Consider the following 24,849-nt stretch of genomic DNA (forward strand, 5'->3'; position numbering starts at 1 on the left):
TAGTCATGGTGTTTATTTTCCTAAAATAGGTACATTGGAGCAGATGCTTCAGAAAAGTGCTTAGATATTAACAGGACAAAACCCTGTCTCAGAAATATTTTTATTAAAGAAGATCTAGCTTTTTAGGATAGGCTTTATAATTCTTTCTTAAGCACAAGAGAACATTTCTATAAAATGGACAAAACCCTATTTTCTTAATTCTCACTGTTTTCCAAAACTATGAGCCAGACTGGAAGCTGTAGGAACAGAAACCTATCACTCTTGTTTGTTCTGAAATTCTAGTGCTTAAAAAAATGCCTCACATATAATGGGTGTGCTTCTCTTTAAATATATATATATATATATATTTGGAATCAGAAGTCTGAGTACTGCTTTTCTAAAATAAATTTTTTATTTATTTATTTTTGGCTGTTCTGGGTCTTTGTTGTTGCTCGCAGGCTTTCTCTAGTAGGGCGAGTGATGGCTACTCTCTAGTTGTAGCGCATGGGCTTCTCCTTGGGATGGCTTCTCTTGTTGTGGAGCACAGGCTCCAGGTGCATGGGCTCAGCATTTGTGGCTTGCTAGGTTGCTCTGTGGCATGTGGAATCTTCCCAGACTAGGGATTGAACCCGGGTCTCCTGCACTGGCAGGCAGATTCTTATCCACTGCTCCCCCAAGGAAATCCCTGAGTATTGCTTTTGAGTAATATGTGAACTGTGAACTTCCAGATGTTCAAGCTGGTTTTAGAAAAGGCAGAGGAACCAGAGATCAAATTGCCAACATCTGCTGGATCATCAAAAAAGCAAGAGAGTTCCAGAAAAACATCCATTTCTCCTTTATTGACTATGCCAAAGCCTTTGACTGTGTGCATCACAATAAACTGTGGAAAATTCTGAAAGAGATGGGAATACCAGACCACCTGACCTGCCTCTTGAGAAACCTGTATGCAGGTCAGGAAGCAACAGTTAGAACTGGACATGGAACAACAGACTGGTTCCAAATAGGAAAAGGAGTACGTCAAGGCTGTATATTGTCACCCTGCTTATTTAACTTCTATGCAGAGTACATCATGAGAAATGCTGGGCTGGAAGAAGCACAAGCTGGAATCAAGATTGCCAGGAGGAATATCAATAACCTCAGATATACAGATAATACCACCCTTATGGCAGAAAGTGAAGAAGAACTAAAGAGCCTCTTGATGAAAGTGAAAGAGGAGAGTGAAAAAGTTGGCTTAAAGCTCAACGTTCAGAAAACTAAGATCATGGCATCTGGTCCCATCACTTCATGGCAAATAGATGAAACAGTACAAACAGTGGCTGACTTTATTTTTCTGGGCTTTAAAATCACTGCAGATGGTGACTGCAGCCATGAAATTAAAAAACGCTTACTCCTTGGAAGGAAAGTTATGACCAACCTAGATAGCATATTAAAAAGCAGAGACATTACTTTGTCCACAAAGGTCCTTCTAGTCAAGGCTATGGCTTTTCCAGTGGTTATGTATGGATGTGAGAGTTGGACTATAAAGAAAGCTGAGTGCTAAAGAATTGATTCTTTTGAACTGTGGTGTTGGAGAAGACTCTTGAGAGTCCCTTGGACTGCAAGGAGATCCAACCAGTCCATCCTAAAGGAGGACTGATCCTAAAGGAGATCAGTCCTGGGTGTTCATTGGAAGGACTGATGTTGAAGCTGAAACTCCAATACTTTGGCCACCTGATATGAAGAGCTGACTCATTTAAAAAGACCCTGATGCTGGGAAAGACTGAGGGCAGGAGGAGAAGGGGACTACAGAGGATGAGACGGTTGGATGGCATCACCAACTCGATGGATGTGGGTTTGGGTGGACTCTGGAAGTTGATGATGGACAGGGAGGCCTGGCGTGCTGTGGTTCATGGGGTCGCAAAGAGTCGGACATGACTGAGTGACTGAACTGAACTGAACTGAGTACCTGATGGTCTGAAAACACTGAAGCAGACTGTGAGGGTGCTGTTATGCAGTGAGTGTCACTGTGCTTCCGGAAGACTATGACCTATTTCTGATTTCGACCACGGACTCTTAGATTTGAAGGTAAGTGAAGAGGTCTTTTCAACCTCTTACCCACTTTAGCAAAACTGCAGTTTGTTTCTGCTCTTTTTGGTTTTAGTTTGCTTGCTACATCCAATCATTTGTCTTAGGCATTCTTTTAAAAGAAAGAAAAAAATTACTCCATCTTCTATATGACTGTATTTTCCGATCCAGAAGAATAGTTGTCTTTCTGCACATGCACATCCCCAATTTTTTTATGACATTGCTTCTTGACTCTCATCATCTTGATATTTAATCCTTTCACCTTTCTCTGGGACATGGAAATCTCCTTTAATATGTGGTATCATGAATTGAACTCAGTACTCCTGATTCACTCTTTTTTTAATCCCAGTTAAAAATATAATAAATCTAGAGAAAACTTAAAGGAACATTGTATTATTCGCCTGTATTAACAAATATTTAATATTCTCTTTGAGTTTTTCTTTGTCCATATAAAAATATAACATTTTTTGCCTGAAGCTTTGCTAAGTTGCTGACATTAAAAAAAAAATTGCCCCTAAATATATTTGTCCCTAAAAAATAGCATGTATTTTATGAGAACAAAGACATTTTCTCACATTATCACTGTATCATTAACACATCCAAGAATGTAACATTGCTATGACAATAAACAGTCAACATTCAAATATACCTAACTGTCCAATTGTTATTTATAGGTACTTCTTTTTTCCCTGTCCCAGGATCCAATCAAGGATCATGGTTTACATTTGGCAGTTGTGTCTCTTTAATATTCTTCAAATTCTCTCACTTTTCTTTGATTATTTTCTGTTTAAAAAGACTTTGGGGCTGATGTCTTACAGAATATTCCACAATTGGAATTGGTCTGATTGCTTTTTCATTATTAGATTCAGGTTAAACATTTTCAAAATAATACTACATAGGTAAAGTCGCGTCATATCACTCTACTGCATTAAGTGGAGCATGGTGTCAGCTGGTTCCATTTCTGGTGGTAAACATTTTTGTCATTTGATCACCATCATTTAACATGGTGTTCCCAGACTCTCCTTTATAGAGGTCAGTATTCTCTTTTGTAATTAATCCACATATAGGGGGTAATATTACTTTAAGACTATATGAGCATCTTGTTCTCTAAGATTTATACCTACAGTTTTAGCATCTATTGATGACTCTTGCCTTCATCAATTATTACACTGGCTGGTGCAGCAGTTCTAATTTTATCTCTTTAAACTTTACTAGCTGGCATTCTAATATAAAGAAGAGCTTTGCCTTTCCTGATGTGCTTTGTGTGCTTTTCATCTCCTTTGTTCTGAATATTATACTCCCACCAAAGGAGCCTAAGATTGCAGTAAATTATTTCTCATAATTGGGTCACAATGGTCACTCAAAGAACAAATTGCAGTTCCATTTGAGCATCTAGAGTTTTAAACAATTCAGCATATATTAGAGCATTAAAGTGTAAGAATTAATTAGATATGTCCTACGTAATTCATAGGGGATATTCCTATTTCTTTAGCATCCTGACTTAGTTAATTTTTACTTTTTCAAAGCTCTCTACTGACAATGTATTTTTATCTACTGTCTGTCACTGAACTGTAGATACATGCTTAGCAATAAAAATGATCACATAATATTGCTGAAAATGATTGTAATTCTACCCATAGCTACAAAGTCATTTGCCAATGATTTTCCACACATCAGCATTATATGTTAACATGTTAGGGCACAAGTGTTTTTTATTACACGGTAACATTAAATAAGAATTATAAACACTAAATATAGGAATAACATGGTACAATTGCGATGTAATACTTCTCTGCAGAAAACCCTTGATAGAGATACTGTTAACATTTAAGCATATTAATTATCAGAAAATGTTCTAAATGGTTTGAAATTAGGATTATCTGGCTCACCTTTTTTTTTCCCCCCCAGAGAAAACAACAAAGCCTAGAGAAACTAAAAATCACTTCTTTATTTCTTTTCACAAGGACACTTCTTTTCAAGGACACGGGTTTTTTCTTTTTGGTTTGGTTCATAAAATCACAGAGATTCCTGAATTGGTGTTTCTCTCATGAGTGTCATCATCCCTCAAGCTTACAGAAGAAACAGATGTGGCTTTTCTTCCCATAAAGACTGTATGAGGCTGCAGCAGTTAAACATACTTCTCAGCTGCATCTTCGCAACTGCAATTTGGCACTGCTTTTTAATTTATCAAATTGAAAAAAACATAAGGCAAAAATTATGAGCCATTTCTCTTGTTATTATACTGATTATACAGATTCAGCATGAGCAAGACAGATGCTAATTTGTGCATAAAGCACATTCCTTTTGACAGGAAAATATATATACATTGTGGTTGAAAAAAGACAAGGGTAGTGCTAAAAGCATTTTTTGATTTGTATGGAAAGTTTTCAGTTAAAGACATGATCTCCTGCTTTATCACATCACTAATAATTCCTAGATATAGAGTGTCAGTAAAGCCACCCACACAAATCTCTTCCCATGGAGCCCGGTGAGCTTGGCAACTGAGATATTTGAACCAGGATGAATCCAAGCAAATCACAGAAGATAGGTGTGATTGAGAGAAAACAATGAGGTCATCTGTGTCCCAATTTCTTGCACCATTTCTTCTACAGAAATTCCAGTGTGACCTTCAGCAATTCCCTTAACAGCTTTTGGTTTCTGTTTTCCCATCAAGATGTTTGGGTTACATGCTGGCTGTGTACCTTTCAGCTATAACATTTGATATATGGATTTTATTTTTCAAGCTGTGTAGAATGAGTTTGTGATCTAAGCATCTTTGAACTGATATAAATTCAGAGTCAAATAACCCCCATGACAGGTGGATTTTCCCCAAATCCCATTATGACCCAGAAAATTTGGTATTAAAAGCAACTTTCCTCCCGATAAACTTATAAGCACTTAAGTGTCATAAATTCAAGACCCAGTCAGTGGAACAAGAATGATGTCTGCCAAGAATGATGGCAAAGCAGAGTTTTAGAAGAATGGAAGATTAAAGCTTAAAGTGGAGAGAATGTCTGTGGTGATGGATGAACTTCTCCTATTTAACCTGTAATAAAAATCATACTCTTCCTTCAAAGCCTAGTCAAAAAGCTACTTACCCTATAAAAACGTCCCGATTGCCCCTCACCAGCCCTATTTTCCATTCAGTTTCCTTTCCATTTTGTTCTATCTTCCCTTCAGTGCGGTCTTCTATTAAAATTAACTATTCACATGTCAATTTCTCCCACTGTTTTGTAAATTTCTTGAGCCTGACACTTCTCTTTTGCTTTTGTGTTCATTCTTTTTACTTTCTTACAATCAGAGGTCTTGGTAAAAAATGTGAAACGAATAAGCTACTACCAACTGAAAGAATTTGGGAAAGTTCAAAAGGAGAGAGGCGATGCCAGTTAATATGGTCTATCAACCTTCCAGGATCCTCCTTGCTGGAATCTTACCTCCACTGAGTGATGTGCATACCACCAAGAAGGATCCTGAGTCAGAATGATTGACTACAGACAACCTGGAAACGAATCCCATCACCATAAAACCCAAGACTCAGCCACGTGGCACAGCAGTTCTCCTGGGTTCCCTTACCCTGCTACTCTTCACCAAGGCACCCCTTTCCAATAAAGACTCTTGCTTTGTCAGCATGTTGTGTCTCCTCAGATAATTCACTCCCAAGCATTAGACAAGAGCTCACTCTCAGGCCCTGCTTCCTACAACAAAATGATTAAACTGGCCAGTTGTCTTGGTGATCACTAGATGCAATTTCTAAGTATTAGCCTCATTACTCAAAAAGTAAATAATCTCACATCAATAAAAAAGAATTAACTCCTCTTTACTGCATTTGCTATTGATTAATGACATGTATTTTCCACTCTCTGTTCTCATTATGATTGTAGACAGTTAAGTACTCATCAATTTCTGGCAGACAAATGTTAAGATTTACCTGACTGAGCTTCTTGAAGTCAGGGATCATGTCTTGTCCAGTTCTGCGCTGCCGGCATTGGTCATGACATCTGGCACTAAGTATCTGCTCTATTAAGGCTTACTGCATGGAACAATCCTGACCTAGGGACCTGGGTTAGGATTAGACGGGGAGCTTGGGGAGAAAACAATAGATTAGTTTTTTTCTTGGATGAATTCAAAAGAGACTTCCAAGAACGTAAACAAAGGATTGCAGCTCCCAGTGAGCCACACTATTTGCAATATTTTCAGAGTGACTAGTCTTTAACTAACTGTTGTTGACCCCGGAGTAATTCAGGGTGGGGAAGTGTTTAGGGCACTGACCCCTGAACAGTCCTAAACCCACATGTAAATTCAGTCTGCCCTCTTCATCTGGGGGTTCTGATCGGTGGACTCAACCAATCATGTAGTAGTATAGCATGTATTCTTGCCTGGAAAATCCATGGATGGAGGAGCCTGGTAGGCTGCAGTCCATGGGGTCTCTAAGAGTCGGACACGATGGAGCAACTTCACTTTCACTTTTTACTTTCATGCACTGGAGAAGGAAATGGCAACCCACTCCAGTATTCTTGCCTAGAGAATCCCAGAGACAGAGGAGCCAAATGGGCTGCAGTCTATGGGGTCGCACAGAGTCGGACACGACTGAAGCGACTTAGCAGCATAGCATGTATTTACTAAACTAAATTTGCATATAAGTAGACCTTCACAGTTCAAACCCATATTAAGGGTCAACTGTAGTCTCATTTCAACAATGTATACTTTTTAATAAACTTGTATCAAGGGATGTGAGACAGTGAGTGTGAGATCATGAGATACAAAAGGAATTATTTAATATTCTAAACTGAATCATCTAAGGTTATCTCAGTCCTGAATATTCACTGGAAGGACTGATGCTGAAGCTGAAACTCCAATACTTTGGCCACCTGATGCGAAGAACTGACTCATTTGAAAAGACCCTGGTGCTGGGAAAGATTGAAGGCGGGAGGTGAAGGGGCTGACAGAGAATGAGATGGTTGGATGGCATCACTGACTCCATGGATATGAGTTTGAGTAAGCTCTGGGAGTTGGTGATGGACAGGGAAGCCTGGCGTGCTGTAGTCCACAGGGTCGCAGAGAGTCGGACATGACTGAGCAACTGAACTGAAAATTATCTCATTTTTTTCTTATTTTTAAAAATATCCCCCAAACAGCATTTATTTACCCATTGAACTCCAAAAGATATACTTTGAAAGTCTAGTATTTTATAATCATCCATTTCGATTGACATGGGCTGACACATAAGGACGACAGCCAAAGAGTTACAAAAAATAAATCCATGACTCTTAAATAATCATAACCTCCCCCCACCCCTAAAAGTTACAGGTATCAAAACTTTAGATGTATTGCATTGAAAAGAAGGTTTGTGCACCTCATTATTTAAAGAGGGAAAACAAGGTGCAACTTAATCGTCATGTGAGGCAGCTTATTATTAACCAGATGGAAAGAAGAAAGGATCTCTCCGTCTCAGCTTCCTGCACAGTTTTCCATCAGTTTAAGAAACAGGCGAGAGCAGTGAATTCATTTTTGCATGTACAGACATACTGCTTTAACAAACATTACCAGCTTGTTTTAAATGAATCATTTAAATAACTGACTGTTAAATAGCCTGTGTCCGCTAATTCTCCCTTCTAACTTCCCCATTGCTTTCACCTTCATTTCACTTAGATCAGCAGGCATAGTACTGAAAAGGCCTCCTTGGGAATGCACCTGTCTGCACAATTGGAAAAGGAAGCTACCACAGGCTCAAAGCAATGCCAGACAGTGAATTTGTCCAGAACTGCTTCCTGGGAGAGCAGAGAGTAGATGTGAGTAGTCTGAGTAGCTATACTGCCACACAGACGAGTTTAGCACTAGATACTCAGTGATTGTGATGAGGAAGGACTGGCGGGACAGGGTGGGGTCAGGACCGAGGTGCCTGCGTTGTTTTCTCCAGCTTCCTTGTCCTGTTGGTTGCTCCTCCAGAGGGTGAGGTTGTCTTGCAGCAGCAGCATGACGAGCATGTAGTCCTTCTGGATCTCTGTGTCCAGAGAAGCTGGACATCAGGAAGCTGAGGCCTGGCCTAGCCGGATGGGGGTGCGTGGGCTGCAAGTGCTCTTGGCTGATTGCGGAGGCTTCCTTTCCACAGAGTGAAGAGTTTGGGACTACATCGTTTTTCTTCTCACCGGAACGCCCCCCTGCCAGGTAGCGACAGGAGTCGCCTTTCATCTCCAGGGAGAAGACTTTACTCTCACACTGGAAATCACTGTGGTTCCTGATGAGGAACTTGTCCAGAAAAGCCAGCATGGCGTTGCACACCGTTTCCAGCTCCTTGTTGATCTTCGCTCGCTAAACCTTAACCTTCTTTAGTTTCTTCTCATTCCCTGTCCGCCATGGTTTTCTGGTTGATGATCCTCCAGGAAGACAGTCAGGCAATGCCCACGTTCTTGTAAGCCACAGAGAAGAGGTCTCGGTCTTCAGTGAAGACAGGTTCATTGAGGCTGGTCGCTTCCTTCATCGCAGAGGCTTTGGCCAGCTGCAGTCGCAGCTGCTTGTGGTGCCCCTTGTCGTTGTGGCTGGGCCTCTCCTGGCGCCGGGCTCCCTCGCTCGCCCAAGACGCGAGCGCTCTTGGCCACCGCAGAGGCCACTGCCACTGCGCACGCGCACAGTGGCTTGCCTTGTGGTCCAGGCTGCAGGTGGCAGGCAGCTCTGCTGGCCCGCAGCTCTGCTCGCCTTCTCGGCTGCCTAGACCTCTGGGCTGGGTTGTTTCATTTTCATATTTGTCTGGAGTGTCGAAAAAAGTTTATAATTCCTTTTTCCTCCTTTCTAACATGATTGAGATCTTTTTTATCCACTTCATGAGCTGATCCATAAAATGGATAGTATCTGTACTATTCACTTAAATAGTGTCTGACTGAACTATAGGAGACAGCATGTGAGGGAGCGTGTGGGAAACTAGAGTCTGGTACAGCTGGCTGTTGTTGTTCAGTCCCTCAGTCAAGTGCGACTCTTTTGTGACCTATGGACTGTAGCCTGCCAGACTCCTCTGTCCATGGAATTTTCTGGGCAAGATTATTGGAGTGGGTTGCCATTTCTTCCACCAAGGGATCGTCCCCTCCCAGGGATCGAACCCCGATCTCTGAGTCTCTTGCCTGGCAGGCGGATTCCTTACCCCTGAGCCACCAGTGAAGCCCACAGCTGGTTGTGCACTGGTCAAAAACCTAGCATAAGGGAGTGATGCCTGGGGTGATTTTTGGCAATTTTTAGTATATTCATTACTCAGTTTCCTATTGTTTCATCTACATGGAAGAATATATAAAGACTATATAGAATGTGATTTTCTTTATATTATGTATGATAAGAATACAGGAAAATATTCCCTCTATATGCTCTGAGGTCTAGGGTCTGAATAACATCGGAAATGCTACATGCATCACTTAGATATTCTTAACACCCATTAGCACATCAAGAACCTTTGAGAAGTTGTTTAACATTGTTATCCTAAAATTTTCTATGTGTATTTGACCATTTTGCATTTTCTTTCTCCTTCTTCCCTTCCCTATCACTCTTCCTCCGTCTTCTACTTTGACAGAATATCTAATATTAATACTATATTTTAACCTCTGATGTGTTCTTTTGGAAGACCTCTAGATAGGTTAGAATTTATTGTGAAATAAAATCAGGCTAGGAGAAAACTATAGCATAGTCTAGATTGCATAGATCTGATAATTTACTCTCATGGAGTTTCTTTTTGATGCTATATTCACTTAAAAGTACTATCAAATCTACCTTTATATTTGATACAGGAATGCTATTTGGAAATATTGTCCATCCCAATGTTCACTGCACATGAAAATGTTTTTTAGAAAAATTTCTGTTAATTGCTAGTGAAAATTTGCTTCTTCCAAATTAAAGCATCAATAAATATATAACCTCAGTTTACAAGATGTCAGGAGACAGTTTGGTTTAAGAGTGATTATTTAGCAACTTAGTGATATTCACAGCAATTACAACTTCCTTTTTTTCAGCTGTGCACTTTCAGTGTCAAGCTTGTTATCAGGCTAGCCTATGTCATTGCTGTTAGGTGTTTGTAGTAGCACTGGGAGTCAAATCCTCTTAAGAGTAACATCCTAAAGAGTAACATATGCCAAATTTTCTCAGAGAAATCTAGCTAAATGCAAAGGAACATCTCCAGAGAACCCCCAGTTATCTCCTACAATTTCATTGGCCAGAACCAGGTTAGGTGCCGAGCTACAACAAATACTAGCAGAACAACTATTGCAGAGGAGATGAAATGACCATGGCTGGCTTAGGTTAACTGTAATTTACCCCCAATCTACATAACTACCATAATAAAAATGTGTTTTTTTTTTTTTAATAAGAAAGAGACAGGAAGAGATCTTGAGTAGGAAACATAGTGTCTATTCGAAACCCTTCCAGGGGCTCCTTTTCATTTAAAAATAGAAAACAGATTAAATTTATAAGCCATACATGTATCTTTATGGCCATTCTACTTTATGGCCCTTTGTTCTACTTTTATGTCTTAATCTCATTATCAATTAAAATTTATTTTCCTCTTGCTCATGGTTTTTCTGTACTTTTTTTAAAATGTATAATTCTGATGTTTTAGACTTAACATGTTTTTCAAAATGATATACAGTATATGAAAACTAGAGCTATCAGATACAAACTAGGGGATGGAAGGTGATTAGGTAACTGTTCTGTGTTTGAATATACAGGAATCATTGACATTCCAGCAGAACAGTTAGAAAGTACTTTGGGCCAAGCCTTTAAAAACATGGCTGTGGTAATCAACTTTCCTAGCATGATAACCGGAGAAGGCAATGGCAACCCACTCCAATACTCTTGCCTGGAAAATTCCATGGACGGAGGAGCCTGGTAGGCTGCAGTCCATGAGGTCGCTAAGAGTCCAACACGACTGAGCTACTTCACTTTCACTTTTCACTTTCATGCATTGGAGAAGGAAATGGCAACCCACTCCAGTGTTCTTGCCTGGAGAATCCCAGGGACAGGGGAGCCTGGTGGGCTGCCATCTATGGGGTTGCACAGAGTTGGACACGACTGAAGTGACTTAGCAGCAGCAGCACCATGATAACACTGAATATTCTCATGTAATTAACACCTCTAACTTACAGAAAAGCAGCAGTGGTGGCACTCTAGGTAGAATTTAATTAGCCAAGACAAATAAATTAGGTTTCGTGCTTTATCAGGATAGAGGAATTGCAGAGGCTGGTTTGGAAATTTCAAGCCATTGAATATGCCATTTGACCTCTCAAGGAAATTAACTTTTCTAGCTGCCATTCTGAAAAGTTCTAATTAAGCTATATTGTTATTATTGACTTATTTGTTACATTGGATGTCATATAGGCAACTTTCTTGAAATTCTGGAAAATCTTTCAAATGCTTTTCTTCTTAATGTACAACTGCATGATAGGTGAGATGGAAGGCATCTTACGATGGTACATGTCAATTGGACCATAGAGAAGATTTACAGATTTAATCATACAGATCCCCAAAGATTCACTTTATTCTTTCCATATGGGGACCCGATTTGAATTACATTTCCTTTTGTACAAGAGTCTTATAGGATAAAGAATGCATGGAACATTTGAAAAAAATTAGCCTATGTGGTAATGGGAAGAGACAGATGTTGGAAAGGCAAATGTGGACTCATTTTATGGGGAACTAAATAAATAATGGGAAGACTTACATAAGAGTGACAGTTAGTAGTGATCCTAAGGGAAATGATTCAATTAAATAATATATAGGACAAAAAGTATTAGAAAAGGATTGGTAGGTAGAAATATAACTAATTATACGGTTATGCAAACTTGGAAACACTTTGTGTGGTTGGTGCTTGAACTAAAACATATTTCACCAGTACAATTACTTCAGCAGAAAGCAGGAAGTATGTGTTGGAATCAGCAAGGGCCCTGGAGGGCACAGACATAATGAAGAGGAAGAGAAAATTTGATATTCTTGCAGTCAGAAAAGAGAGAAACGAAATGAAGGGTAGATGTCTTTAGGAAGAACAGTTAAATGTATGTGATTATAATGTGTGATACTTAATAAATTTTTCCTATGTGATAGGTAATGTATGTTTTCTCAACCTCCCCATAAAATAATTGATAAAAGCTGATGTTTCTCACTAATTCTTTGTGAGATAGCAGGCATTTCAGGACTGTAACAAAGGCTGAGTTCTGGTCTCGGGTTAGTTCAACTGAATCTTGGAAGGACAGCTACTTAAGATTTCATCAGTTGGATTTTGTTCTGTAAATGGACTTATTTCATGTTTATTTATTTCAGTTTTGGAAAGAGATACTGCTTTTTATTTTTCTCCATGGCAGACATCTGGAGTTATCTTGGGCTCTGCTCTGTTCTCCCATCTCACCAACACTTCTTGAAAAAGGGCCTTCTGTTTGGGGGATAGGGGTGAATTACTCAGGTATATGGCTTTATGGGCAATAATGAGGGGCAGTAGGGCACACCGGTTCAGCATTTCTGTAGTCTTTGAATTAATTACCTTGATTATTTTGTCTTTGGACAGCCCCTGCTGTTGGATGACTTCCTATGGAATACTGGGGAACTTCTCTGGGGTTTTGCATGAGATTCTTGGAATACATGGCTTTCACCTTTGTAGTAGTCCTCTCTACCTGTTTTGGGTTTTGCGTGTGTGTGTGTGTGTGCACAAACATATGCATGTATTTTAAACACTCACTCTCTTATTGATTCCAATTTCCAACAATTTCATAAAAAATTTTTTGCCTATCAAAATAATCTCTTCTTGTTTCTACCTAATGTCTATTTATTTTTATTTCAATTAGAGTTTGGAAGGAAAGAGAAGCATGTGAGATTAGTCAACTTAGCCATCTTTAACCAAAGACATAGGTATATATTCTTGACAGTTTAAAACACTTTATGTTCAGGGTGTACATTGGGCCCCTCCAATGAACTGGTATCCATTTTTTTCTTAACAGGTTACAATATTAAAATTGATTCAGTTGTTCGTATTATCATCATTTAGTCATTAAGTCATGTCTAACCCTTTTCGATCCCATGGACTGTAGCCTGACAGGCTCCTCTGTCTGTGGGGTTTCCCAGGCAAGAATACTGGAGTGGGTTGCCATTTTCTTCTCCAGGGGATCTTCCCCACCCAGGGATTGAACCTGAATCTCCTGCATTGCACGCAGATTGTTTATCGTCTGAGCCACCAGAGAAGCCCTCATACGTCATACTTTCTGGCTAAGGGGAAAACATCCTTTTGGCCCAGGAAAGCTCTTCCTGGAAATAACCTGATGTATACCAGTTTTTATATAACCCAACTCACGTAATTCCTGCTTTGGTTTTAGACATTAGCTTAAAGCAGGATTTGATTTAGTAAACAACAGTTAGTCAACTTTTGTAGTTATTGATCAAGGCATTGCATCTGCATGTGAAAACCATCATAAGTAAAAGGAAGATTGATGGAATATGAGCTGGTACTGTACTTCCTGCTTGCTAATATCCTTTTATTCCCCTTTTAGAGCTAGAATATTAAAATTTGACTTATAGGTAATTATTGCTAAGTGCATATTCAAGCTAATAAAGAATTATTAAACACACTTAGTGAGGAATCAATTTTCAAAGTGATTGAGTCAAAAGAAGCCAAATATGGAAAGGTCTTGAGCATAAATAAAAAGCCCTGAATATAAATCTTGATGCTGTCACTCTTCATGATATTTTTTATGAGAGAGTTACCTGTGCTCCTGCCTTCCTCCCAATTTCTTCCTCTGGGAGTAATATCGTCTTCCTAGGAATAATAGTCATTCTAGGAGTGTTATCATCCTTTCATTGTTGTTGAGAGTAAATTAAAGCATCCATAGTATTTAATAGTACTTCCCTGGTAGCTCAGACAGTGAAGAATCTGCCTGTGATGCAGGTGACCTGAATTTGATCCTTGGGTCAGGAAGATCTTCTGCCCACTTTAGTATTCTTACTTGGAGAATCCCATGGACAGAGGACCCCGGCAGGCTACAGTCCATGGGGTCACAAAGAGTCGGACACAACTGAGTGACTATCACTTTCACTTTTCAACATAGTATTTACAATAGTAAGTGCTTAATAAATGTAACTTAAACTGTTATTGCTATTTTTGCATTCCACCCTCCTTCACATTGTCCTCGTCTCCTTTAGCCCTAGTTCCTAGTTCTCACCTCTGTGTTGGGATCTCTGCAGTCTTACACACTCCTTCTGGGATCTCTGCAGTCTTACACACTCCTGTCACTCTTATTCTCACATTCAGCACTGTTCATCTTTTTCTTGATTTACTGATGATCAATCTTAAAGGGAAAATTGTATCCCTTTGTGCTTTTTACCTTTTTCCGCCTAAACCCCCCAAACCGTATTTTTGCTTCAGTAACCTCTCCTGCAACATCTGCCGCAAGGCTGGGCTGGAAATGCTGGCTAACAGAGCATGCTGGATGGCAGGGTTTTTGCATTTAGTCAGTTAGTAAAATTAAGTGATTATGAAACACAGGAAATGTAGACATGTTATATAAAACTCTACTAAAAATCATATTATTTAAAAAGAAATATATTGCTAGTATTTTCACTTTTTATATTTATCATATAAAAGTTTTAAAACTAATCTCAAAAATATACAAGCAACTCCTACAGCTCAACTCCAGAAAAATAAATGACCCAATCAAACAATGGGCCAAAGATATAAATAATTTATAGATATAAGCCAGTTTTTCTTTAAATGTTTCCTCCAAGAGACTGTTTTGGTATTAATAATGCCAAAATGGGATTAATGATAACAAATGGGAGTAAAAATAAATTAACAGATTTGAAATTAAAATTTTATACATTGCACTCTTCCTGGCAAGGCACAGACATTCCTTGAAGCTCAGCCTAAGCAAACTCTCATTTACCACTCCCTTTGTTCACACACATGTGCGCTCACACACATACATACACACTCAGATGCAAAAACCTGAAATTTTTATGTAGTATCTACATTTTTGTTATGCATACAAAAATTTGATCAGAACGTAATAGCTGAGACAAAATTGAGTTATAACACTCACGCTATCACCCGGATCAAGAAAAATTCACCTAAGACATTCTACACAAGTATTTTTGATTTTTTTCTTTTCCTATCTTCTCTCAGTATTTCAGGGGAATGGACAACAAAAGTTAAATTACTGCTCTCTTAAACTTAGTCGTCATTGTCAGCTGTGCAAGAAAACTCCTCAACAACTAAAGGTATCACATGTCACGACAGAAGAGATAATAGATGTTCAGAATTCCCATTCTGTTTTTCATGTGTCTATTGTGAGTAGAAAGTTTAAAGATTTGTGAAGAAAACAAACTTATGGTTCCTAAGGAGGGTAGGGAGGGGTGGGATGAACTGAGAGATTGGTACTGACATATGTAAACTACTATGTATATAACAGATAACTGATGAGAACCTTCTGTATAGCAGAGAGCTCTACTCAAGGCTCTGTGGTGGTATAAACAGGAAGGAAATCTAAAGCAGAGGGGACATATGCATACATATAACTGATTCGCTTTGCTGTACAACAGAAACTGACACACCTTGTCAAGCAACTCTACTCCAGTAGAATTTTAAAAGTTAGAAAAATAAGATTTACAAGAACACAGTTTGGAAAAGCAGGAATAAATTCTACTTGTCATGGAACTGTAAGTCAAATATTGTTCAAACTCCAAAACATCTCTGCAGGATTTCCATATAGTGATGTTTTGGGAGACTCCTGGAAAAAAAATCTCTGACATTTGGTCTGCAAGATGAGTCTCTATCTTGGATATAGTTGAATGAGTAACTTCTACCAGTTCATTGGCAGTTGAGTTTGAGTTTCTGAAAAACATTCAAGTTGATTGATATATTTATAAACTCTAGAGATTTTCATTTGAGCAAAAAATGATTTTAAAAAACACAATGAGGCAAAAATTTGGCTTCAAAGTTTCCATAAAGAAGATGCAGAAAGCTAAATGTAACAAGACTTGTAGTTCAAGGATGTATATGTTCTGCTATGACTATAGTTCTGTAGGTTGCATCTGCACACTGACATTAAATGTTTTAATGTTTTTTAAGACTTAAAACAATGTTATGCATATAGTAGATATTTATGTGCCTTTGGAATGTCCTGAGCCCCTTTCCTATAGTGAATTTCTTACATTATGAATCCTGCTTCCTAAGATGAAGGCCATAAACATGTTTTTCCAGGCTCCCTTGCAGCTAAGGTACAGATGTGTGACCTTGACTCTGCCAGACACACATTAAAATATGAGGTCTCTGATTGGTAGAGAGTGGTGTGAAGAAGGTAGTGCAAGGGGGATTCAAGTCTGATGATGAATTTGATTGCAGGTAGATGCTCAGTTTCAGAAGCAGCAGCAGCATGTGGCCTAGGTTCCAGCACCTGATGTTGGAAAGACAAGATACAGAGCCTGTGCCCTGCATGCAGGCCTAGTGTCCTCTAGAGTCATTTTGTCCCACTCCTAGTTATATAGCCTTTAAGCCTGATTCTTCAGAAGTCTGTAAGCTATCTGAACCCCTCTATTAAATTTCTTTTCTACTTGAATGGTTCAGAAGAGCTTCTTTTGTCTGCATCTCACAACTTCAATTAGTACAGTACCTAAAACAATGGTACTATCAATACTATTGCTACTACTAATAGTTTATATTTGTATAGAACTTTTGTAATTTTAAAATAACATCTGACTTCCCTGCTGGTCCAGTGGTAAAGAATCCACCTGCCAATGCAGAGGACATGGATTTGATCCCTGGTTTGGAAAGATCTCACATGCCACAGGGCAGCCGACCCCTTGTGCCACAACTACTGAGCTCATGTGCCTGGAGCCTGTGTTCTGCAATAGGAGAAGCCTCCACAATGAGAAGCCCATGCACCTCAACAAAGAGTAGCCTCCACTTGCCACAACTAGAGAAAGCCCTCATATAGCAACAAATACCCAGTGTAGCCAAAAATAAAAATAAAATAACATCTTTTGTGTCTTGACTTTCAGATGATCTCTTTCAATTCTCATATCACCTTTAAAACCTGGGATGTGGTAGTTTCATCTGACATGTAAGGAAGCCATAAAACAGCAAGGCTAAGTAGCTTGTCTTGTCACAGAGCTTCCTGGTGGAGACAGAAGTAGAAATTAACATTATTTTTGTTTTGATTCTATTGGCTTCACCATTATTTAATCCCATAAAGAAATGAACTTTTCCCCTAACCCTTGCTCAAGCTCCTTGATTTCTTACATGCTTAATAATAATAAAAAAAGATTCCACCAGAGAAACATTTTGCAAGTAGAATTATTGGATTTGTAAACATTCTGTGTTACAAGTGACTTGCATCCAGCATCTACTCATCTTTCTCCTAGGTGAATGTTCTCTAGTGGCGGGGGCAGTTACTTATTTCCTGCACAGTTCCTGATCTCACTCTCCTCTGGCTCCAAAGATGAGGGTAAGATTTATACCCATGTAGAGTGATTGGTTCAGAAGGCAATAGCAACCCACTCCAGTACTCTTGTCTGGAAAATCCTATGGACGGAGGAGCCTGGTGGGCTGCAGTCCATGGGGTCCTGAAGAGTTGGACACGACTGAGCGACTTCACTTCCACTTTTCACTTTCACACATTTGAGAAAGCAATGGCAACCCACTCCAGCGTTCTTGCCTGGAGGATCCCAGGGACGGCAGAGCCTGGTGGGCTGCTGTCTATAGGGTCTCACAGAGTCGGACACGACTGAAGCAACTTAGCAGCAAGAGCAGCAGAGTGATTGGTTGAGGGAGGAACGGGGACATGATCCAATGAGATGCCATTTGGATAATCCTGGAGAGGCACGTTATCCTCTGCTGGTTTTAAACATGGAAGGATGCAGGCCCAACCTTCATAATGTATAGGTAAAGTTGACCCAGAGAAAAGAACTGAGAGATGGGTCCTGATGTCATTGTGTGAGCCTTTGATTCCAGCTGTGCCTGGGAGTTTCAGTTACATGAGCCCCTAAATTACTTTCATGCTTAGTCCAGTTGGATTGGATTTTTTGTAGCCAAAATAATTTTAGTTGATAATCTGTGCCCTTCTAACTTTCTTGGGCTTCACCAGTTCTGCATAATTCAACAGAGCAGTAGTCAGGCCAAGAGATAAGTCAACCAACTAGAAATCTAATTTTCTTTCACAACTTAGTTACTATTTTTTCAGGAAAGGACCCCAAATATTGTTTTCCCAAATGTAGATAAAGATTTAAGAGGATAGCAATAGATTAGACTTAGGAATGTATAACTTTCTCAATATTTCCTGCATTAGTCCTGTCCCTACTTTATTAGTAGTCAATAACCACTTAGCTAGTCCCTTTCTAAATTTAGAAATTGCCTTATAATATCCATTAATAGACTTAAAAGAACAGAAAATACTCGTAATGTTTTTTACATTCTAAGCAATTTATTAAATTTGCATATTCAAAACCTAGGTCCTTGAGATTTTAAGTTCAGTTCAGAAATTTATTGTACTTCTGCAAAATTTTTGTAGCCAATTTTAAGGCATATTTAAGTGAATTTGGGTGCCTTTTACAAACTGTATACCCATATTCTGAAATAATTTAAACTGCATTCATAAACTTAATCATTTTCTGTAATTTTTAAGTACTTTAATATCTGACTCACACAAAATCTTCTTAGTATTTAAATAACTTTCATAACTAATATATTAAAGTTAAAAATGTGGCAGATTTAATGTTAAGTAGTCAATAACTTCATGCAAAGATGGGCTCAATATAGGACAGAAATGTTAGGGACCTAATAGAAGCAGAAGATATTAAAAGAAGTGGCAAGAGTACACAGAAGAACTGTACAAAAAAGATCTTCATGACCCAGATAATCATGATGGTGTGATCACTCACCTAGAGCCAGACATCCTGGAATGTGAAGTCAAGTGGGCCTTAGGAAGCATCACTACGAACAAAGCTAGTGGAAGTGATGAAATTCCAGTTGAGCTATTTCAAATCCTGAAAGATGATGCTGTGAAAGTGCTGCACTCAATATGCCAGCAAATTTGGAAAACTCAGCAGTGGCCACAGGACTGGAAAAGGTCAGTTTTCATTCCAATCCCAAAGAAAGGCAATGCCAGAGAATGCTCAAATTACCTCACAATTTCACTCATCTCACATGCTGGTAAAGTAATGCTTAAAATTCTCCAAGCCAGGCTTTAGCAATATGTGAACCGTGAACTTCTGGATCTTCAAGCTGGTTTTAGAAAAGGCAGAGGAACCAGAGATCAAATTGCCAACATCTGCTGGATCATAGAAAAAGCAAGAGTTTCAGAAAACTCTATTTCTGCTTTATTGACTATGCCAAAGACTTTGACTGTGTGGATCACAATAAACTGTGGAAAATTCTTCAAGAGATGGAAGTACCAGACCATCTGACCTTCTTCTTGAGAAACCTGTATGCAGGTCAGGAAGCAACAGTTAGAACTGGACATGGAACAACAGACTGGTTCCAAATAGGAAAAGGAGTACGTCAAGGCTGTATATTGCCACCCTGCTTATTTAACTTCTATGCAGAGTACATCATGAGAAACGCTGGGCTGGAAGAAGCACAAGCTGGAATCAAGATTGCTGGGAGAAATATCAATAACCTCAGGTATGCAGATGACACCACCCTTATGGCAGAAAGTGAAGAAGAACTAAAAAGCCTCTTGATGAAAGTGAAAGAGGAAGTTGAAAAAGTTGGCTTAAAGCTCAACATTCAGAAAATGAAGATCATGGCATCCGGTCCCATCACTTGATGGCAAATAGATGGGGAAACAGTGTCAGACTTTATTTTTCTGGGCTCCAAAATCACTACAGATGGTGACTGCAGCCATGAAATTAAAAGACGCTTACTCCTTGGAAGGAAAGTTATGACCAACCTGGATAGCATATTCAAAAGCAGAGACATTACTTTGCCAACAAAGGTCCATCTAGTCAAGGCTATGGTTTTCCAGTGGTCATGTATGGATGTGAGAGTTGGACTGTGAAGAAAGCTGAGCGCCAAAGAATTGATGCTTTTGAACTGTGGTGTTGGAGAAGACCCTTGAGAGTCCCTTGGAGTGTAAGGAGATACAACCAATCCATTCTAAAGGAGATCAGTCCTGGGTGTTCACTGGAAGGACTGATGTTGAAACTGAAACTCCAATATTTTGGCCACCTGATGCAAAGAGCTGACTCATTTGAAAAGACCTTGATACTGGGAAAGATCGAGGGCAGGAGGCGAAGGGGACAACACAGGATGAGATGGCTGGATGGCATCACTGACTCGATGGACATGGGTTTGGGTGGACTCTGGGAGATGGTGATGGACAGGGAGGCCTGGCGTGCTGCGGTTCATGGGGTCGCAAAGAGTTGGACACGACTGAGTGACTGAACTGAACTGAGTCAGTAACTAATAAATTTAGTAAGGTGTTATCGTAAGTCAACAGTCAACTCAAGTGCTGCTTTTAAATTGGAATTACAAGCTGTGGCTCTAGTAAGCTAAATGTTAACAACTGTATAAAATCCTAAATTTTCACAGATTCTTTCTTAATCACTATGCAGAGTTAAGCAAACTGTACAGTTATAGGAAATAGTCCTCACAAGAACCTTTACTTCAGACACTAGCTGCAAATTCAGGGTCTCCAGTGCCACCTTCACTTAGGACCAGCTGGCTGCAAATTCCAGGATTCCCATGGCCACACTCAGGTTTGATAATTTGCTACAAGGAGTCACAGGAATCATTGAAAGCCACTGTACTCACAAAGATTATACAGGGACAGTGTACAGGACAAAATTATCCAAAGAATGTTACATTAAACAGAGTCTAGGAGGGCTTCCCTGGTGGCTCAGATGTTAAAGAACCTGCCTGCAATGTTGGGAGACCTAGGTTCGATCCCTGGGTTGGGAATATCCCCTGGAGGAGGGCATGGCAACCCACTCCAGTATTCTCGCCTAGAGAACCCCCCATTGACAGAGGAACCTGGCAGGCTATAGTCCATGGGGTCACAAGGAGCTGCATGCGACTGAGCATCTAAGCACACACACACACAGGAGGCCTCCACACAGAGCTTCTGGTCATCCCCTCCTTGTGAAGTTCTGCACAGCACTGCCTCCTCCTGGCTGTGATGTGTAACAACATGCAGGGAGCACTGCCAACCAGAGAGGCTCACTCCAGCTGCTGGTGTCCAGAGCTTTTACTGGGGCTCAACCGCAGACTGCCCACTTTGGTCTAATCTTTTGTCTCCAAACCTTCCTGATGTCAGGCTAATGCCTTTATTTTCTAGTTAGTCTGGAGGTCAAAACTGATTAGCATGACTCAGAGCCACCATAAGAAATCAGTGTTAGGTTCTCTGGTGGTCAAAGGCCCCAACAAACAGATAGTTTTATTGATACCAGGCTGGGCATGCCAGGGGGTAGAGCTCACCTTCCACAAGACAGACTTTATTTGTGTAGGATTAATTCATCAGTACACAGTGCTGAAGTATATTCCTCTATCTGATTTTCCTAAGTGTTTCTAAGTGATTATAAATCGTATGGGTTTGAAAGATGCTTTCTGTGGAAGGTAATTACTATCCCAGTGAACTGAGATTATGTTTCCCTTTAGTTTTTCACCTGGCATGAGTTCTGGAGTTGTGGCCATCTGAGGCACTCCGTGTTGTTCACTGAGATGACTATATTGTTGGCTTTGTCTTCTTAGAACTTTCTGGATTTGGGCCAAATTTACAGGTAGTCAGATTGGTTTTTAAATGAGAACCTTGAGATCTACAGGTGAAAGGTTTCCTAAGTAAAATGAATAAACAAACATTTTGTATTCTGCAAAGTGGCATATACTGTTTTATATGCATAATTTTGATGTTACATTAGCAAGCTCCTTACGAGAGAAATGGGAATTCCCTGGTGACTAAGATGCAGGAGACCTGAGTTTGATCCCTGAGTCAGGAAGATCCCCTGTAGAAGGAAATGGCAACCCACTCCAGTGTTCTTGCCTGGAAAATCTCGTGGCCAAAGGCGCCTGGCAGGCTACAGTCCATGGAGTCACAAAGCGTCAGACACAACTGAATGACTTCACTTTCTTTCTTTCACTTTAAGAGAGAAACAGTAAATTTTCATCTTGTTGCAGTAACTGTGAGCAAATTCCTTCTAAAGCTTACTTACCAGCCATGGTTTGGACATAAAGAGTATTAATAATGCTTTGAAGCAATTTTGCAACATAATAGGAAATCATCATTTTGGGATCCTCTGATTTCTTTAAAAAGCTTCGAGATTTGTTTCTAAAAAGCATGGTGACAACATACAGCTGTCATTATGGGCTCAAAACAAAAGGAAATCACTTTATTTGTGTGGATTTGGGAAGCAGGACACCTAAGCACACGGTAAGGCAAGTCCAGCCCAGATGGCTGTCTGACAAAACTCATATTTCTTGTCAATAGTACAGCAGGATGCCTCCAAAAGTGGGAAGTTAAGGTAGCAAATTCCACGAGCTGTGTCTTTGTGTTCAGGCCATAGATTATGTACTCAGCCTCTTAGACTCCAGAAATTAATTGTAGCAGAGCTCATTACTTCACAGATTTGCATATACCTCTCCTTTTCCCTAGAAAATAGTTTCCAAAGATTAAATGTGAGGTTTTAATGAAGTTATCTTTTTATCATTTATTTTTAAAATTCCTAGCTTCAAATCCCATTGTTAAACTGGAGTTCAGTATCATTTTTACATGTGGAATTTACTGTCACCATCATATCATAGCTAACATATCAGCATATCACATCTGAAGCAAACAAAGTCAGAATTTCAGCCAAAATAATGTGGGATTTAGATGAAATAATAACTAAATATATACTGTTTTATAATCATAAAGAAAATCCTTAGAATTACAAAGGAGGCCAATTATATGGTAATATGAAAGTGAAAGTCACTCAGTAATGTCCAACTCTTTGTGATCCCATGGACTGTACAGTCCATGGAATTCTCCAGGCCAGAATACTAAAGTGGGTAACTTTTCCCTTCTCCAGGGAATCTTCTCAACCGAGGACTGAACCCAGGTCTCCCTCATTGCAAGTGGATTCTTTACGCTGCACCACTAGCGAAGCCCACATGGTAATAGAGACATCAAAAACCCAGAGTTGGTATACAAATGCACATATATTCTATTAGAACATCAATAGTAAAATCTACAGTGGTCTAGTAGTTGCCTTAATTTCTATGTAGCAGTGAGCAATGGGCTTCCCACGTGGCGCAGTGGTAAAGAATCCACTTGCCAATTCAGGAGATACAAAAGACGCAAGTTCGATTCCTGGGTTGTGAAGATCCCCTGGAGTAGGAAATGGCAGCCAGCTCCAGTATTCCTGCCTGGAAAATTCTGTGGACAGAGGAGCCTGATGGGCTACAGTCCGTGGGTTTGTAAAGACTCAGACAAGAGACAGAACACACACACACACAATAAGCATTAAATAATATCTGCAACAATTATATAGTAGTAACAAAGGCTCAAGTAATTCTATTATAACTACTATGGTAATAAATTATTGCTGTTGGTCAGTCGCCAAGTCGTGTCCGACTGCCGACTGAGCACGTCAAGCTTCCCTGTCCCTCAGCATCTCCCGGAGTTTGCCCAAGTTCCTGTCCATCACATTGGTGATGCCATTCAACCATCTCATCCTCTGTCACCCTTATCTCCTTCTGACCTCAATCTTTCCCAGCATCAGAGTCTTTTCCAATGTGTTGTCTCTTTGCATCAGGTGGTCAAAGTATTGGAACTTCAGCTTCAGCATCAGTCCTTCCAATGAGTATTCATGGTTGATTTCCTTTAAGGCTGACTGGTTTTATCTCCCTGCTGTCCAAGGGACTCTCAACTCTTCTCCAGCACCACAGTTTGAAAGCATCAATTCTTTGGCACTCACCCTTCTTTATGGTCCAGTTCTCACAGCTGTACGTGACTACTGGAAAAATCATAGCCTTGACTATACAGACCTTTGTCAGAAAAGGGATGTCTCTACTTTTTAATATGCTGTCTAGGTTTGCCATTGGAGAAGGAAATGGCAACCCACTCCAGTATTCTTGCCTGGAGAATCCCAGGGACAGAGGAGCCTGGTGGGCTGCTGTCTATGGGGTCGCACAGAGTCGGACACGACTGAAGCGACTTAGTAGCAGCAGGTTTGCCATAGCTTTCCTGCCAAGAAGCAATTTGCTTCTTGTCTTCTAAATATAGGGTTTGTTAAATTTCACTTAAAGGTTTGTGAAAATTGAGATATAATGTGTGTGTATGTGTCCAGGGAGTGGATGATGTTGGCCAAAGACTGAATTCTACATAAATTGGTTTCAGAAATGCAAAAACTACCCTCTTTTAACAGGTGGCTATCTAAATGGATTTTGAGAAATGACTTACAGTTTGCAATTTCTCCGACTTTACCTCCCTTTGTTATTCTCAGTCTGTTTCCTCCAAACTGTTAAGCAGTAAAGTAAAGGCCCCCCAAGGGTGCTTGGGCGAACTGAAGGAGATTATTTTTGTACTTTATTGATACCCTTGGCTGTCAAGAGAGTCAGTCCTCCAGTTCAGAATGGTGGCAGCTTCAAAGCAGAAAAGCTTTCAAAAAGGATAGGAAAACAAGCTCAGAGCCTGGAATCTGCAGCAGACAAGGAAGGAAACTTGGAAAATTGGTCCAGCAAGGTAAATAGACAGAAGGCCTAAGGGAATTCCTTGAGAACAACTTAGAATTCATTGCTTTCTTATATTAAACACATGAATTTTACCTCTTATATGAATGCAGTATATATCTGTCAATGTGTACTTTGCCTATTTGTATGTCTATGTG

The 24,849-nt window shown here is 39.8% G+C and overlaps 1 pseudogene; it reads right to left on the bottom strand.

Annotated features, from left to right (window-relative positions):
- Window positions 1-7,877: 7,877 nt before the first annotated feature.
- Window positions 7,878-24,849, bottom strand: part of LOC113898075 — a 167,779-nt pseudogene continuing 150,807 nt past the window's right edge.

This window comes from Bos indicus x Bos taurus, chromosome 1 (genome assembly GCF_003369695.1).
Source record: "Bos indicus x Bos taurus breed Angus x Brahman F1 hybrid chromosome 1, Bos_hybrid_MaternalHap_v2.0, whole genome shotgun sequence".
Taxonomy (NCBI): Eukaryota; Metazoa; Chordata; class Mammalia; order Artiodactyla; family Bovidae; genus Bos; species Bos indicus x Bos taurus.